General features: G+C 39.6%; 1 pseudogene; it reads left to right on the top strand.

Moving 5' to 3' along the window:
* The first annotated feature begins 214 nt into the window (after positions 1–214).
* On the top strand, positions 215–1,219 carry LOC102495529 (AN1-type zinc finger protein 1-like; annotated as a pseudogene).
* Positions 1,220–7,342: the final 6,123 nt, after the last annotated feature.

Genomic DNA, 7,342 nt, shown 5'->3' with positions numbered 1-7,342 from the left:
TTGAATGGCTGGATTGGCCATGTGGGATCCAGCATCTTAACCACCACCATTGTGGTGTTAGCACACCTCACTGGGGGTGCTTTCTCTCTCTTTCTCTCTTTTATTCTCTCTGGTGGGTGCATGTGCTCTCTAGCAATTAAAAAAAAAAGATCAGGGACATCAGACAGCACTGCCAGTTGGAGCACTGCAGATAGTGAGATCTTCTTCCATTTGTATGTGATGGATGTTCATGAATATTTGCCTTGACCATAGAAGTAAAGAGTCTCATGATTGTCCTAAGGGGAATGCAATAAATGAGAGACTGAAGACAGATAAGCATCAGTCTTACCCATGGTCATTCAAGGGCTGTGCTGAAAGAGAGCTTGTCGTAGTTGTATGTCCTTTTTGTGCAAAGAATTTTTGCCTGAGACACTGTCATCAGTCAGATCATGATTGTGAAAAACTGGAAATCCCAAAGCCTTGTATGACTGCCATCAGAAACTTGTTAAAGGCATTATTGATTCCAAGATGGGAGAGACAGCAAATAAATGATGGAAAGGTGCAAAAAAATATTGAAACAGCTGCAAAAAATTGCACTGATGAAATTAAAGATGCATGCTAATGGGATAAGAGATTGTCACAGACAGAAAGAATTTACTTTCAAGTTTTCTTACCTAAGCAGAGCAAAGAAAAGAGCAAACCAATGTTGTTCATTTGTTTTATTGCCACCAATGGAGCATTGGGAAGGTCATAGACTTTGCAGCTTCTCTAGCCAGTCTCAAAAATGACAATAACAATTAACAGCTAAGAAATTATGGTTATGGGACCAGCAGATGGTGTAATGGCTATGTCACTGGGCTCCCATATGGTTGATTGTGGTTCAATTCCCAGACCCGGTGGCTTAAACTCATGCCAGGTGCATGTGCCTATGTGCCCAAGGTCCCAAGAGGAGAATGGAGACGGGATTGTGGTGTGGCCATCCACCCTTGGGGGTGATTTCTCGCTTTCTGTCTCTCTGGTGAGCGCACGCGCCCTATAGCAAAAACCTCTCCAAAAGAAAAAGGAAAAAAAGAAATTATGGTTATGTCACATTACATGAGGTGAAGCCTTGTTCTCGGATCACACTTTGGAAACCTGGATTGCTAAGGAGGATTGTCCTTTATATAATGGAGAAAATATCTTGGAATATCTTGATGAGGAAGAAAAAAAATTTTTAAATGCTGATTCTTACTTGGAATAGTCATTCTAGGATTCAAGCCAGAAGTCGGAGGGAAAATTCTATGTATATGTCTAAGTAAATTTACTCCAACTACTTTTTTGTAAAAATAATTACTTATTTTATTTATTCATTCATTTATTTCTTAATTTGACCAGAGAGAGACAGAGAGTGAGAGTGAGAGAGAGAGGAAGTGAGAAAGCAAGCCACCAGATTCAGGACTTGAACCCTGGTCAGCCATGTGGGAGTATCCAGCGCCTTAACCACTACGCCACCTGCTGGTCCCCTCCAACTACTTTTTTAAAAACGTTTTTAAAAGTTGCTTGTTTAAGCTTATTTCTATTATGCCATACTATACATTATTATTTTTCTATTAAAAAAAAAATCAATGTGAACAGGAACCCCAGCCAGAACCAAATGTTCAGGGACATTTCATGTCTGCTTGCCCAGCATGTTTTGTCTCAGAGCCGAGCAAGGGAGAAACCTGACTCAGAGTTCTTTAAATTGAAAGTGCATTTGCATGGCAAGAAAATTCCTTAGATCCAGGGCAAAGGAGGGTTAACATTTGTTGAGTACATACTGTTTTCCAGGGCACTGCAGTCTGTTTGCCCTCGGAACAGCTGTGCAGCAGGGGGCTGCTTCTGACCTATCCTGTGTTCCTTGCCCTGCTGTTTGCTTAATGTAACATTTATGTCTGATATTTGCTCAGTGCACCTTTCCAGTTGTTTCTGAGCATTGTAAAGAGGAAATGATTCACCTGGTAGCAGCACCACATACTCACATTTTCCTCTGAGTATTCAGAATCAGGAGAGTTGTGTAGAGCAGAATTTGTGACTCAGGTTAACGGTGCTCTTTGAAAAGTATAGCGTACTATTAAGAGATAAAATATCAGGATAATTTGCTCTTATTTAATCAAGGTGGCTATTTAAATCATTTTAGGAGGATACGTTTCAAAGAACATTAAGCCTTCCCTAAATCCATACTCCTGAGAGAGGTGAGGGTTTTGGCCCATGGCACTGTGTCCCTGTGAGTATTACCAGACATGTAGATCCGCTCTGACAGGCTAAGGGATAAAATTGGCTTTCTGAGGACATGCTCCCATGCTGTAAGGTAGCTAGGGCTATGAGCAGGGTGGCCATATAATTTATTATGCAAACTCAAATACTTGGGACGTCAGAGTAAAATGGACTATACCAGGAAAACTGGGACCTTAGGTGTCAGAGCACAGATTACCTCGTTGGCAATGGAGGCAGGGACAGTCACTACTTTCAACTCTAGATAAAATGCTAAAAGAGATGGTTTGAGTCCTGAGAGCACACACAAAGATACCCAGGATTTGTTGGATTCATTCTGAAACGAAAGAGCAAAGCTAAGGAACTGATTCAATAAACGATTGTACTGTAACCTAAGTTAAGAGTGGGCTTCTCAGTTAAAAGAGAGAGTCATGCATTGTGTCTGCTGAGGAGTTAGGCTTCTCTCATAAATACTGCACTGTGATACTGGTTACGCATGGATTCTGCATGAACACTGAGGCTGATATCTGAACTTGGAAGCCATATTGATTGCATTCAACATTTTCTGGACTGTTAGCCAAGCAGTCATCCCAGTTCTCTCCAAATCCTCCCTTATCTTCAAGGCTTGCTGAGGAGTGAGTTTCTCTGTTAAGTATTTCCACTGTCCTTCAAATCTCAGTTTTCTTTCAGAGAACTGACATGACCATCTCTAATACAGAATCTGAGACTTAAGTTTATATACCCCTATGAAATTCATCCCCAGCCCAACTAAGTGGGATTTTTATTTATCCTGAACTCCCTGGCATTAAATTGTTCAGCTCACTTGCTCCTTGGCATATACAGTCTTGCATTGTTAGTTGTTCCTTTACATGGGCATAAAAGATTGTCTTACCAAATTGATTGGGAATGTAAGTCATATACAGTCATGTGTTGCATAGTGATGTTTTGGTCAATGGTAGGTGACATATGCGATGGGGGTCCCTGAAGGAACGTATAGGCTATGGCATATGGTCTAGGTGTATAGTAGGCTGGACTATCCAGGTTTGTGTGAGTACACTTGATGACCTTCATACAGCGACAAAATTCCTTACCATTGTATTTCTCAGAACATATCCCTGTGAAGTGACGCATGACTATATTATCGTCCCTCCTCAATTAACATTACTAAATTATCAGCCAATACTTATTGACTGACTTTGAAAATCTTATTTTGAATGTTGAGACATCCTAGTTTTCTTCTCAGTGAAAGACTCACTTATATTAGCAAAATTTACCTGGACTTTCCCCTCATTTTTGAACATTCAAAAAAAAAAATCTATTCTAATCTCCTAGCATTGGAGTTCTTGGAGGAATAGAGGGACAGATAGGTCTGACTCATATTAAATAATTAGATTTGGAATTTAGTTCCTTTGTAAACCTTAGTTTATTTATTTGTAAAATATTGATATCAATATCTGTTTTCATAGGGTTGTTGTAAAGATTAGATGAGATAACACATTAAAAAGTACTTAACACAATGCCTACCACAGTAAATGTTTGATACTTCTCTACCAGAATGGGTCACTGATGATGTTTTAGGTGTTAACAAATCCTGTAATTCCAAGTATTTTAGTCTCCTTAAAGAGCCACATTTCAATGATCACCAGTGACAATATGGTCAAACTTGTTAGATGGCAGAGTCTCTTGACATAAGTAATAGACATCCAAAGAGCTCACTGGAGGGTGAATTAGGAAACATTTATATTATTGCAAAATGAACCATTCGTTGGTCATTCACTCATGTCACTGACTTAATGCAATGATCTATTTTTAAGTAATCAATTGCCATTCTGACTTCTTATAAAATAAATGTAATCTAATGAGACAATCTTGTCATGATTTTTAACTATTTCCATGAGGGAAAAAAATCAGACTACAAAAGTTATGTGTTATTATGACTAAAAAATTGACAGGAAAAGTATTTTACAAATGGAGCATAACGTGATTGGATAGAGGCCAGCCCCTTTGGGAAATAGGTTGGAACCTTTTTAAGTGGGACCTCTTTCTAAGGACCACTTTCCAAATTTTAAAAACCTCCGAAAGCATGCAACCTTTTAGCTGGTTCTTCTTCCTAAAGAGAAGCTTTTTAACTTCCATACCACTTCTTTTTATTACCAAAAAGTTGGTGTGTGTTGGATTTATTTTCCCTAATCAGATCTACCAGGGATCTGTATCGCTTGGACAGATTTCTCTAATGAGGCATGGTTCTGTTCCTTCCCAGTGTGGCTGGTATTTTCAACAAAGTTATTAAGTTGTGAACATGCTTTCTGAATCAGTACGGAGAGAGTTCCAGGTAGCAGGAATTCCAGGATCCCTCATGCATAACATGTGTCTCCAGTGACCTACTTACTATAAGTCTCTCACACGCTTCCTTTGAACTGTGATGAAAGAAGGCTGCATAAAAGCTGACAGGTACAGCCCGTCAAATTAAATCCCAAACCAGACCTTGATGTTAAAATCCTGAAACATAGAGGACTTATCAAGTTTAATTTACATGTGAGAATCATGAGTTCTTAACATCCAGAGAAAACCCAGACTTTTGTACTCAGCATGACAATAGTTTCATTTGAAGACAACATAAGTAAAAATAATTTCCTCGTAGGTTAATATTTAACCTATATCTACTGCTTAAAGTAGAAAGAAGCAAATTTTTGAAAGCACTCTTCCTTTCGTGCCTTTGGAAGTACACTTGGGATTTATTAACATACAAGTTTTAAAGCCTTTACCATTTATGTTAAATAGCAAAAGGGAAAAATAGTATGTGGGAAAATAAGCATGTGCTTTTCAGTACCAGCCATAAGCCACTTTTCCTATTGTTCTTCAAAGAGTACTATGTTCAGAGGACAATGTTTAAGATGTTAGAAGTGACATTTAGGTCAGAGTTATGACTTAACAGTGAAGCTCAGTTACCTGATTTCACAGTGATCTTTCTGTATGAGAATGGACAATGGAAATATATAATGCTGTAGTGACTAAATCACACCACCAGTGGTCAGCAGTGCAGGTTCTCACAGCCTGCCTGCTCAGGACCTCAGGACCTCAAGTGGCCATGAGGCAGATGTACTAGAGTCACAATTAGACTTGGTTTCCAGCTGTGGGACTTCAAACAAGTTGCTTAATCCATCTAAGCCTTCTCCCCTCCCCCCAGCTTTATGGAGGTATAATTGACAAATAAAAATGGAATGATTTATAATATAAAATGCAAGGTGTTAATATACATATACATTATGAAATGATTAGCATCATGAAGATAACTATCAATCACCTAGCATAGTTACATTAAAAATATTTTTCAGGGCCAGCAGGTGGCATAGTGGTTATGGCACTGGACTTCCACATGCTGACTGTAGTTAGAGTCCTGGACCTGGCGCATGTGCGTGCATGCTCAAAATCCCAGGAGAATGGAGAAGGGATTGTGGCATGGCCACGCCTCCTGGGAGGTGATTTCTCACTTTCCCTCTCATTATCTCTCTACCTCTCTAAGGTGAGTGCACATACCCTATGGCAAAAACCTAAAAAACATTTTTTTTAATTCATGACAGTGTGCAAATGAGAGTGAGAGAGAGCTTGAGTGAGAGTGAGAGCAAGCAAGGTGAGTGGGAAAGAGAGAGAAGCACTCTCCACAAGGGTTAGTCATGCCGTGATCCCTCTTTCTGTCTTCTAGCCTAGCAGATCTTGGACTGTTGCACATGTGCCTGGTGAGTTTCAGGTTGACTGAGCCAGGGACTTGATCCATGGTTGCGATGTGAAATCTGGCTTCCCTTGAGCAGCACATTACTGCCACGTCATGGAGCTGGTCCTTATAGCCACCGTGTGTGTGTGTGTGTGTGTGTGTGTGTGTGTGTATGTAGAGAACATTTGAGATTTCTGGTTCTGCAAATTTCAAATAGACAATACAGTATTAATAATTATAGTCAACATGCTGGACATTAGATCTTCATAACTTACTCATCATGCTTAACTGAAACTCTGCACCTTTTGTACCCATTTTCTCATTTCCTCCACCTCAAGTCTCTGAAACCAACACTCTGCTTTCTGCATCTATGAGTTTAACTTTTTTGGACTTGACATAAAGGTCACGCAGTATTTTTTTTTTTTTTGAGAGGTTTTTGTTATAGGGCGTGTGCGCTCACCAGACAGACAGAGAGAGACAGAAAGTGAGAAATCACCCCCCAGGGGGGATGGTCACGCTGCAATCCCTTCTCCTCCATTCTCCTCTCGGGATCTTGGGCATGCATGTACACACACCTGGCATGAGTTTTAAGCCACTGGGTCCAGGATGCTAACCACGGTCGACTACGTGGGAGTCCAGCAACATAGCCATTACGCTAACTGCTGGTTCCAAGGTCACGCAGTATTTGTCTTTTTGTACAAACTTATTTTATTTAGTTTGATGAGCTCCAGATTTACATTTTTACAAATGACAGACTTTCCTTCTTTTTAAAGGCTGAATAATACTCCATTGTGCAAGTTATTTATTTTAGATCTTTCTTTTTTCTTAATGTAGGCATTTACTTTTTAAAGTTCTGCTATGGGGTGTATATGCTTGCCAGAGAGAGACAGGGAGAAAGAGAGTGAGTGGGTGAGAAATCACCCCCCTTACCCACGGGGAGATGGACACACTGCAATCCATTTTCCTCTTGAAATTTTGGGCATGCATACACATGTGCCAGGTCCAGGACTTGAACTGTGCTATCAGCCATGTATGATCCAGTCATCTTAACCACCACACCACAGGTGGCTTGGCATTTACTTTTATAAACTTCACTCTTACAACTGGTTTTCCTATATTCTATAGGTTTTGGGATGTTGTGTTTCCATTTTTGTTTGTCTCAAGATTTATTTTAATTTTGTTTATGATTTCTTCTTCAACCCATTGGTTTTTGTTCAGAATCATTTGCTTTAATTTCCACATATTTGTGATTTTTCCAGTTTTCTCCTATTGATTTCTAGTTTCATACTATTGTGGCCAAAGTGATGTTTGATAACGATTTCAACCTTGAATTCATAAGACTTGTTTTGTGGCCTAACATGTGATCTATCCTGAACTTTCTTCTCTGTGCCCTTGAGAGGACTATGTATTTGGCTGCTGTTC

Source organism: Tupaia chinensis, unplaced genomic scaffold (assembly GCF_000334495.1).
Source record: "Tupaia chinensis unplaced genomic scaffold, TupChi_1.0 Scaffold000680_1, whole genome shotgun sequence".
Lineage (NCBI taxonomy): Eukaryota > Metazoa > Chordata > Mammalia > Scandentia > Tupaiidae > Tupaia > Tupaia belangeri.
This window is presented reverse-complemented; position numbering and strand designations above follow the sequence as displayed.